The sequence below is a fragment of the Triticum urartu genome, chromosome 1 (genome assembly GCF_003073215.2).
Source record: "Triticum urartu cultivar G1812 chromosome 1, Tu2.1, whole genome shotgun sequence".
Classification (NCBI taxonomy): Eukaryota; Viridiplantae; Streptophyta; class Magnoliopsida; order Poales; family Poaceae; genus Triticum; species Triticum urartu.
Genome location: NC_053022.1, coordinates 467,774,020 through 467,786,146, shown reverse-complemented (window position 1 = coordinate 467,786,146; position 12,127 = coordinate 467,774,020).

Here is a 12,127-nt window from a genome sequence, read left to right as displayed (position 1 = left end):
CGTCAAGTGTAATTTTCCCAGTGCATCGCGCCTCCCAGCTAGGAATAATTCCTCGGAAGGTCGTATTACTTTGCTCGATGCGGCTCCTGTCTATTTCCATTTTATTGAGTGTGTCCTCGTAAATGAGGTTTAGCCCGCTACCGCCGTCCATGAGCACTTTAGTGAGACGAAAGCCATCCACAATTGGATTGAGGACCAAGGCGACTGGTACCCGGACTTATCAAAGTGTTGGCTCGTCACTTGCATTAAAAGTTATGCATGTGTCGCTCCAGGGGTTTATTGCTGCTACTTGGAAGACTTCGGCGAGGTCGCAGAGTGCCCTCTTGTGCCGATTGTTTGAATTGAAGGTCTCGAAGACTATCAATACTCTAAGGTTGTTGTCGTCCGGGGGACGTTGCTCTGAGGTGTTTCTGGTGAGGATATCCTCGCTGCTTTTGGCCACTTGCCGGAGTATCCAACATGCTCTAAGGTTGTGGGTTGGTTCAGTTTTCGGTGTCGTGTGTATTTTGCATGGCTTATCGAGCAATCCCTCCAGAACGGTTCCGCGTCCCGTCATGGACTTAGTTTTCTTCAATAGGGGGCCGGGTGCTGCGCGAGGGTGCACCCTTTTCGCCCGCCTGAGGGGTTGAGCGGAAACCGAGGGTTCCCAGTGAGTTGTCTGAGTTTTCCAGGTGCTTTCCATTGCACAGTACTTCTGTACTATAGTTGCCAAGTCAGCGAAGTGTAATACGTGACGGCGGTTGATGGCGTTGAGGATTCCTTCGTCCATGCAATTATTGCAAAATACTGAAATCATGTCCTCGCTGCGGCAATCTTTAATCTTATATTTGATAAGGAGGAACCTGGCCCAAAAGTGATGGACTGTTTCCTGAGACTGCTGTCGTATGTTCATGAGGTCGCATATATCCGGAGGGTCGGAATTGCTTGGCGAACATTTCTTGTGGTGGGTGGGTGGCTTTAAATCCGAACCCTGACCCAGTTTGGGATCCAGAGTTTGAAAAACTTCCGAGCTTAGTAGTTCGGGCTCCGGGATGTCAGCTGATTTTCAGGCCCAACGTCCGACTCTAGGTTCGGAGGACTGGGAGTGTCGTTCCGCAGACAGGTATCTGGCTCTTCGAGCTTGGAAATCCGAACATAGTTCGTCTTCAACATAGAGGAACAGTTGTTGTTTTGCTCCTCTACGACCGCTATCTGATGGGTGATCGGCGAAGATTTGATTTCTCTCTGATCGGGTTTAAGCCCAATCTGATCATAGTCTGTAGCGACCCCCATGGCAGCGATGCGATCCAGGAGTTCGTTTAAAGACGACAACTCCGTCGGATCCATCCATTTGGAGTACTCAGAGTCAACGTGGAGGCGATTTTCGATGACCTGAGAAGTCCTCGTCGGCTTGGCGGCCGAACGGGCGATCATGGTATAGTCGCCTAACCGGAGGGTTTGGCCTGAGGCCAGGGCTCCTCCGGAGGTGATGATGTCCTTGATGACAAGGTGAGCCACCGATCCTGTCTTTGACATCACAGCGGAACTCTCAATGAAAGCACAAATGTCGGTGTCAAAACCGGCGGATCTCGGGTAGGGGCCCCCGAACTGTGCGTCTAGGGTCGATGGTAACAGGAGACAGGGGACACGATGTTTACCCAGGTTCAGGCCCTCTTAATGGAGGTAACACCCTACGTCCTGCTTGATTGATCTTGATGAGTATGAGGATTACAAGAGTTGATCTACCACGAGATCGATGTGGCTAAACCCTAGAAGTCTAGCCTGTATGATTGTGATTGTTTTCTACGGACTAAACCCTTCGGTTTATATAGACACCGAAGGGTCCTAGGGTTATAAAAAGTCGGTTACAAAGAAAGGAAATGATACATCCGGATGCCTAGCTTGCCTTCCACGCAAAGGAGAGTCCCGTCCGGACACGGGAGGAAGTCTTCCATATTGTATCTTCATGGCCCAATAGTCCATCCCATGTCACACAGGCCGGATGCCCGAGGACCCCTTAATCCAGGACTCCCTTACTAGGCCCAAAAGGTGCATAGGCATACGTGGCAATTAACTGCTGCAGTAATCATCTCTTTTACCACGCCCACACCACGCGCATTAAATGCGGGATGTGGGAGAGGTGGACTGAAATGGTCGCCAGGGGTAGTGCGCCTGAAAAAGTGCAGCCATGTAGGACGGTAAAGAACCAGCCCCGGCGCCTTCCCCATGAAAAGGCATCTGCGAGGGGCGCAACTCATTTACCTCCTTCTTCCTCAATCTAGCCAGCCGCCACATCTTCAATCTTTAGCAAGAATAGAGCATAGCTTCTTCCGTCATTGCGTCACGCCCGCGCTTACTCCCAAATCCGCCCTCTCCAAAGCCGTCATGGTACCCAAGAAGGGCCAAGATAAGCTGGAGAAGCCAGTCGACCCGGGAGCAGAGGCGAGGAAAGAGGCCACGGCGGCGCTATGGAGTGATAAGCTCGTCTTTGCGCCGGTGCTGGACCATAATGATTTGATGACGCGGTATGCATACATGTGAGGGAAGGAGATGACGACGCACACTGCACCCCACGTGCTTCCCGTCACCGCCAAGCCTGGCAAGAACAAGTGCCCTTTCTTCACCGCATATTTCTACTACGGGCTTGTTCCTCCCTTCTCTGATTTCTTTCTGAGATCATGTGGACATACGGGTTCCGGCTCTTAGATTTCACAAAAAATGCCATCACCTGCATGTCTATCTTTGCTCACATGTGCAAGAATTTCATTGGAGTAGTGCCCAACTTAGCTTTGTTTTGCCACTACTTCATCCTACGCATAGATGGAGATTCCCTTTTTGGCGGTATCACCTGGATCCCTAGGACCGGCGCCAAAGAGATCTACCTTGATGGCCAATGCATCTGAAGTGGAATGAATGTCGGGCCGATTGGTGTTGGATTAAAGAGGATAAATTTCCGGATTTCTGCAAACCCCGGACAAAGAAAGTGGTGTGCAGCAAGGATTGGAGCTATCTCGATGCACATGACAAGAAGCTCGCAATCGCCGTGACTCACATCCTCCGCCTCAAGACTGTCGGCCTTACCATTGAAATGGTAGGCGCAGATTTTCTCCATCGCCGCACCGCTCCCCTTCAGAACAGAGGAAGACCTGCTTAGGACTACAAGAATGCGGCTGACATCATGTGACTACACACCGAGCTTGGCACCAACTTCTAGTGTTGTAAAGATAGTTTGATAGCGAGATAATTTGTAAAAAGTCTAAAAGTAACAAAAGTAATGAAGTAGGTGCAGCAAGTGGCCCAATCCTTATGTACATTAAGGACAAGCCGGAGGTGTTTCTTATAATAGCTAAAACACTCTTGAGAACACATGGGAATCTCTTCAAGTTACTTTCACCATGATTCATTAAGTTACCGTTTATTGCTTTGATAAGTGTTGTATGGGTGAACTGGAGCCAAGGTACTGTACTAACTTGAACAAATACCTACTATGATTATACCCTCCATGCAAGCATCCGCAAATACAAGGCGAGTAATTAAAATAAATCAAACCATGGCATTAAACAGTAGGATCCAAAACAATCCCTCACGGAACAATTCATAAACTAGGGTTTGAGTTTCTATCAATCACGCAACCCATCATCTACAAACTAATTTCATAATACCTTCCCCTAGGCCCAAAGTTTTGGGAAACATAATAGAAAACAAAAAATCGGCCTACGATCAAGGTCCTAGGATACTATGAAGTTGCATAAAGAGGTTTAGATCGGATCATTACCAACTACGAGTTGCAGCGGAATAAGAGTTAGCGTAGATCAAACTTAAAGTCCCTTGAACCGTCCCACGGACGATCCCTCGAATAAGTACCAAAAGCACGATGCCTCTACAGATTGCACATGTACCGAAGTAGTGGTTCAGTAGAGCTTCACCGTCCAGAGCTCAGAATCACTGAGAAAACTAGAGGGGAAGTAGCCTAGCGGTGTTGACGTCTAGATCAACTAGACGTCGGGCAAACTCCAAGAGATTTGATGTATTCTAGGTGCTACCCCTGCCCCTCTATTTATATGATGAGGCATGGGGTCTCAACTTGTGGAGGGTGCATCCCCAAAGACGGTTTGTACCGCAAGGAGGAGTCCTCCTCGGATTCCAACACGAAACGTCACAGATCCTGGCATTTTCATAAACGCCAAGGATTCTAGCCTCTTTCCCTAGGGGAAATGCCAGGGACCCACACGTCTTTCCCCTGCCTTCCAAGAAACCACTTTGTGCACCGAGCTAAGGCCTCGTGGGCCTTACCCCTTGGCCCAGCCAAGGTGTCCTCGCATTAGGGACCCTTTGGGTTTATCCGAAAGGTTTCATAACCTTCTGGACATTACCAGAAGTTCCCAGGATCTTCTCGGGGCCTCCCAGAACATTTCTGGAAACATCTAAAACTCTTTCGGAACCCATTATCTCATTCTCCTTCCTCCTAGATTTTTAACAACCACCAAACATTAAGCGTGTGACCCTGCAAGTTCGGTGAACTATAGACATGACTGAAACACATTTCATTCAATGATCAATAGCGGAACTGTGGACATCCATGTTGACCCATATACTCACATGAATGATATTCGAGTGAACCTTTGGTTACCATGTGCTATTCCTTTTGCTTCGCGGTACTTTACAAAACTCGAGGTGAGATATATCAGTATCCCTATGAGTCATACATATGCTCACTATACTGGTCTCCTCGTCATAATTTCTGTACTCTTTTCTCATTCTCGTGCTCCGACATCCCCGTGATCAATTCACGCTTTGTCTGGCCAGATGATGATGGATATCGTCACACTGAGAGCGCCCTAATTAAGAATATCACTCCATCGTTGGAGGAGCAAATCTCAGTCTCAAGCTATTGAGCCCCTGATCATACATTTTCGATGAACCTATAAGTTGTCGTTATGACCATCCTGTTAAGGATGACATTGGAACAACCCCAAAGCGTATTGTCCGGTATGGAGTGACCGGATACTCTCATGGTCTAAGAAATCATACATACGTTAACTCCTATGTTATGAGCTATATACTTGAGACGATATAATCTCAAAGTATAACAAACAATCTTAGGTCAATTCAACATGGGTGTTCTTGCAACATCGTGCTCTCAAATGTTGCTGGCATTATGGTCATGCCCATGATAAGGAAAATAGACTCACCAATGTACACTTTGAGCTAGTCCTAGAGGTAAGAGTAGGAATCTTGTTTTACTGTGGTGAATATTCTTTATTTCATATGTAAATCCATTTTTATACTTGATTTCTTTTAGAGAATTTTATAAATGAACATTTAAAATATATGGTGAACATTTATTGCAAAACATGGTGAACATATTTAGTACACAATGATGAAAAAAATATGATGAACACTTCTCAATACGTGTTAAACTTTTCTTTAATACGGTGAACATTTTATACATACATGAAACCTTTCTAAAAATGTTCATACTTTCAAATAGAATGTCCACATACCATAAAAGATCATGTAACTAAAATTATGCTCATATTATTTAAAAAAATATTTTAGAGAAAACCGGGGGAAAACAAAGCAAATCATGGAAAAATAATAATTAGTAAAGCAGAAGCCGAAGTACAATGCCATTTTTGGGATGGCAATTCCTATTCCTTACGTGACCGTTCAATAGCGCCTAAGCGCACCCGAGCAACTAATAAAAGAGCGCTCCATCTATAATTAAATAAAAATGAGGAGCCGAAGATTCTAGGGGGCTACAACCTGCTTCTTTCCATTCTTTCTCTTCTTTCACACAGGTGTGTATTGCTGAGGATTCTATCTAAAAAGAAGGTCAACGGGGGAGACTACTTTGAAGGAGCCTCCCAAAGGGTTATTTGGGGTGGACGCGCTCTCAGCTGCCGCCACGTGTCTGCTCTGGGCGCTCTCTCTGAAAAAAAATGCACGCCTTTTTGGGTAGTACATTTTTTTTTGGATTTTTTGTTTTTTCGCTGCAATTCTTAGGTTTCGGAACAAACAAAAAAATTGAAAAAAAATGACACAAAAAATGCATTTTTTTTTACGAGAGGCACGAATTTACTTCTCATGGAGGCACGGATTTGCTTCTGCAAGAGGCACGCTCGTAAAAGTGGGAAACGCGGTTTTCTTTCCTTTTCCTATGACAAGAGGCACGGATTTATTTCTTATAGAGGCACAGATTTGCTTCTGCGAGAGTCACCGCTGTGCCTCACAAAAAGAAAAAAGAAAGGTGTTTTTTTTCCACGAGATGCACGGATTTACTTCTCGTGAAGGCATGTCCGCAAGTGGCACGACAATGCCTCTTGCAAAAGGAAAAAGTTCCTACGACGAGAGGCATGAATTTACTTCTCATAAAGGCACAGATTTGCTTCTGCGCGAGGCACGACCGTGCCTCTCGTAAAGGGAAAAGGAGAAAATCATGTTTTCTTTTTTTTCTACCACAAGATGCACAGATTTACTTCTTGTGAAGGCACGGATTCGTTTCTGCGAGGGACACGGCCGTGCCTCTCGGAAAGGAAAAACCATGTTCCTAATTTGATTTTTTTTATTCGCTTTTTTTAGTTCGTTGAAATCTATCAACATAGAATGTAGTTTTGGGGGCTATTTGGATTTTACCTGTGCTAGCCCTACCGATCTTGGCGTGCCAATCAATTGGCGGCTGATTTCGCTGCCGACGGCTAGCCAAAAAGTTGGCGTCAAATATAACTAGGAGTGTTGAAGAGAGCAGGGCGCGCCAATTCTTTGGTGTCCATCCAAACACGTAGGGATGGCCCAGTCAACACGAAAAAATTGGTAGGGCGTTCCATGGCTTCGATCCAAACAGAGCCTTGATGATCTCAACGTGAGGAATGCAGGCATAAAAATGGTTTAAGATTTGAACGCACAGTTTGAGATATAAAACGTTTTGAATAAACAAATCTACGAAAAAGAAACTCTCAAGTTACGACAAAGTGATGTTCATCCAGTAGGACATTTGTGACAACCTGGGAAGATGGGGGTGGCATTTGCAAAGAGTGCTCCTTACCGAGTGATTTCGACCTTTGTGAACTTGTAAAACATATATGTGCCATCCTATTTACTGTTTACTGTGTCTGATTTCCCTGACCATATTTTTCCCTTTTCCAATTTTTTCTTTTCTATTTTTCTTTACATATTTATTTTTTATTTTTAGAATATATGACACATTTTTTGACTTTGTGAATACTTTTAGAGTTCAAGAATTGTTTTTATTTGTCATATGTTTTGAATTCATGAACATTTACAATTTTTAAAATTTTGTAGACATTTTTGAATCCATAAATAATTTTCCAAGCTCGCGAGCATTTCTTTGGCAAACATTTTTTAGTTTTTCACGAAAATTTAATTAAACCATGGAGTTTATTGAATTAAAAAAATTAATTCACACAAAAAAATTCTACGTTGCCGGATTTGTTTAGTTCACAAACATTTCTTTTACTTTGTGAATATTTTTCCAAAATCATGAACTTTTTTAAATTTATAAACATTTTTTGATTCACAATCATTTTTCCAATTAACAAACATTTTTATTCCATGAACATTCTTTTGAATTCAGGAACATTATTTGAAATTCGTTAACTGGTTTTTTTTTCTGTTGTCACCATGAGACAGATTCCGTTCAACTTCTTTTGAAAGAACCGTCGTGGAACTCGGTTGCCCGATAAATGAACGGACGAATAAATTGGTCGGTGCAAGAACCGTTGGGAGAGTGTTTGCTCCCCTCCCAAAGCGCTATCGGTGGTGATAGGGCCCGTCGCCAACTCCTATTCCGCTCCTTAAGCGCCGATTAAGTTTATGTACGCAAACCGGCGTACTTGTTGACCTTGGGCTCGGCTTGTTTAACCTTTTTTTTTTCTCTCGTTCAGTGCCTACGCGCAGGTTCTGTTCGACTGGTCCTGTTTTTTTTTCTACTGGCTTCTAGAAGGTTCCACCAGTTTTTTAGGAGTGGTTTTTCTGCTACTTTTTCGTCTCCTTTTCTTTTTTGGGTATCTTTTTTCCTTTTTATTTTTATTTTTCTCCTTTGTTGTTTTCATCTTTTTGTGAACAATTTTCAAATCCGTGAAGTTTATTCGATTCCATGAACTTTTTTTCAAACTTTGTGAACTTTTTTCTAATATCATGAACTTTTGTCAAATTAATGTAATTTTTCAAATTTCATGAAGTTTTAGCTCTGTATCTGTTTTCAAATTCGTGACTCAGCTTTTCTCAAATTCATGAACTTTTAGCTCTGAACTTTTTCGAAATTCATGATTTTTTTCAAACATCATGAACTTTTCCAAATTTCACAATGCTTTTCAAGGTTCGCAACTTTTTTTTAAATTCGTGAACGTTTTCAGATCCTTGAACTTTGCAAATTCACAAACTTTTTTGCAGATTAGTGAACTTTTCAGAAATTATTTTTATTTTTACGAACCTTTTCAAATGTACGGCCATTATTCATTTTTGTGAACATTTTCAAATTTTATGTTTATTTAACTTTTACGATCTTTTTGAAAGTCAACGGTCAATCAACCAACATGTTTTTTTTTGTTAGGGGGCACCAGACGCGAAGCAGTCGTCGCTCGTCTCGTTCGCCCGAGCGTCCGTTCGAATCTCTACTCTCTACTCTCCATCTCTATCTCTACCTAATATTAAAGCGAGGATTGTTTCTCCACCTTTTTTCGTCTTTGGTCCATTCTGGTACGTCCTCTGTTTTACCCAGCGTATGTTGTTTTTTCTTTTCTTTTCACATCAATGGTTTGTACTGCATGAAGCTCAAAAATAAGAAAATGAAATTTTGTAGGACATGACTCGAACCCTGGCTGCAAACAACCCGCCCGACCGGACAGACCAGCTGAGCTGGTCTAGCCAACGCTACATGATTCGAAATGAAGGTGCCTACTATATTAGCTAGAAACAATTGTGCTTGGTTGTAGGCTAGCCGTCCGTCAGTCTATCGCGTTTCCGTGTTGTTTATCCGTTCATATCTTACCCGTCTTTATTTTTATCTTTACCTACTAATAAAGTGGCTACTGTTTCTACTCGCTCACTGTTGTAATACGCTTTTTTCATGGATCAATCAATTGTAATACTTGGATCAATCAATTGTAATACGCTTCCTTCCATGAATGAATCATTAATCAGTAAATCGGCAAAAAAACTTGAGCATACTGGGGTTTGAACTCTGTATCTCGCCCAACAACAATTTAAACTTTGCTAACCAATTGGCTCCCCATCACACATGACAACAGGTTATATACGTTTATGTACTTCCAAAGGGAGCACATAGCCGACAAAAATCATGGATATTTCATGTTAAATAGTTCCACCTTGATGCACAAAACTAATTCTCACTAATTTATATACGTACTGCTTCATTGTCTGCCGTGAACTAATTAGATGGGATCCCTAAAAAAAGGTGAGAGAGGCTTTGCACTCTGCGGAAAAAGTGCATAATTAAAGATGAAGTATTGTGGGCTGGAGTAACTTGAAAAAAAAATTGCCGGCTTGAAAAAAAGTGCATAATTAAAAGAAATATTGTGTGGGCTGGATTAAAGGCGAAGATTGCAAGGAAGAATTGTGGGCTGGAAAAGGTGGTACAATTAAAAAGGTTATTGTGAGCTGCAGTGAAGTGAAGATCGTCAGAAACTGATTATTCCTTCTCGAGTTGGCTGAACTGGATTTGTGTGGACAGAAAAAAAGATGTCATGATTAAAGGAAAAATATTGTCTGGGTTGAGAAAAAGGTTGAAAGCAAATATTGAACTAATCAAACTGGTGATATTCCTTCTCAAGTGGCCGGAGTGGGCGTGTTGGTGCACAAAATGAGTGGGCGTGTTCCTGCGTGTCAATGCACAAAATGCGTTGCCAGATTGGGCGTGTTGGTCGTTTTGGTGGGATAACATTGCATATTTTTTTCACCAAATTTGCTACTGGGTTACTTTCATTGAACCGATAATTTTATCTTCCGTTGCAAGGGCGAGCATATGTGCTTAACGCCAGGCTGATATGCATTTTTTTTACTAGCTTTGGTGTGTGCATCCCAGCCACAAGGTGACACTATCCGGATGTTGCATTGTTGTTCACTTTGGTGGACGAGACAATTAGAATTTTCACCATAACAAATTCCCTACAAGACTTTGGGCTTGCACTTAACCAGTAATTTTCTCTCCCATTGCAACGCACGGACATATATGCTAGTCGATCTAACATTTGATGGGTCGGACGCTTCTCGTTTCCCTGAGCGTACATTCGAATCGATTTAATCGGCCTTTGAGCGCCCTGAGCCTAAACTGGCGCTGACAGGCGCCGTTTAGGACATCTCGCTTATAGCGGACAGACGGCTGCGTCGCCCATGAACACGGCAGGGAGCTCATGGTGCACGGAAACAGTAAGGAAGTGGGTCGTCATGCTGACGTCCGACGAATTTTATTTTTCTTTTTTCTGTTTTTTTACTTTTCATATTAAAAATTATATATTACAAGAAATTACATTTACTTAAAGAAATTTTTAAACAACGAATCTCAAAAAATGTTAGCATGTTATAGAAAACATTAGTCCAACTTTCAAATATATTAATATCTTTCAAAAAAAGGTTTGGACAACGAAATAATATCTGATTTTCAGTAAAATTGAATATCAATGTTTTTTTCAAACTTGTATACAATATAAAAAACTTTGTAATGAAAAAAAAATCAAAATATTAAAAAATGTGAAATTTTAAAGAAATATTCCCGCATTTCAAAATAATGTTCATCACATTTTCAAAAATGTTTATACTATGTAACAAAAAGTTGGTGTAGGTTAAAAGAGAGTTTATTTCGATTAAAAATGTACATGGTACTTTAAAGAAATATTCTTGTGTTTCCAAAAAATGATCGTGATTATTTTTAATGTTTATACAATGTAAAAAATGTTCATGTCGATCAAAAAATAGTTTATTGCCATCAAATATGTACAATGTATACTTGGAAAATGTTAGGGTGTATTCAAAAAAGTTTTCTAAACACGTATTGAAAAATATAAATCATGTATTTAAAAATGTTCAACTTGTATATAAAATTGTTTTTATGCATGCGCTTAAAATGTACATAGTGTACTGGAAAAAAGTACACATGTGTTAGAAAAAGAAAGCCCATAAGACAAAAAACAAAATTAAACGAAAGAAAACAAATAAAACAAGAAAGAGCAAAAGAAAACTAAAGTATAATGAAAAAAAAGAAAACCAATGAAACTAGTGAATAACGAATGAAACCAAAGTATAACGGAAAAAAACCTGAAGAAAATCGGTGAAAAAAAACAAAGCCAAAAATGAAAACACCCGAAGAAAACCGTGTAGAGCGAATCTACAGTGACATGAATTGCAGCAAGCATGCTGCACTAATGGGCCAGCTCAATATCGCTCGCCCGTAGGTGATTCCTAATATGAATTGGTACAGGCGAGACATAGCTCTTGCGGTGGTGATATGTATCGCTCGTGGTGACCGATTCGACCGCGTCGTTGACGTCGCTGCTTTGGTGGGCTGGCTCACTCCTACTGGGGAAAGTATCTAGTGCTCCCAGGCTTGGGGTGCTCCCGGTGCTCCAAATGTCCGAAAACATTTTTAAAATGTTCAAAAAATTCTGAAAAAAATGCGGCAGATCGACGGAACATCGATGTTTCTTGTCACAAAATTTCAAATCAAAATTCGAAACATTGCTCGAGATACAAAAATGACTAATTTTTGTACATAACATAAGTTGGGCTTTAGTTTTGGCCCATTATCACATTGATGTCAAATTTGTCATTTTTGTATCTCGAGAAATGTTTCGAATTTTGATTTAAAATTTTGTGACAAGAGACATCGATGTTCCGTCGATGCGCTGCATTTTTTCAGAATTTTTTGAGCATTTTAAAAAATAATTTTCGTATCGGAGCACCGGGAGCACCCTAGGCCTGGGAGCACTAGATACTTTCCCACTCCTACTGGTCTCGCTCACGCTTCCTCCTATAGTGCTTATCCGAGTTTGTTTCCAGAAATGATTGCCGTTAACTGCCGATCTCACAAGTTTTGTGCATCGCCTCCCATGGACAACACATGGTAGTGGCCAAGCACATTGCAATTCGGACCAGCCACATGTCCTAGTGTATA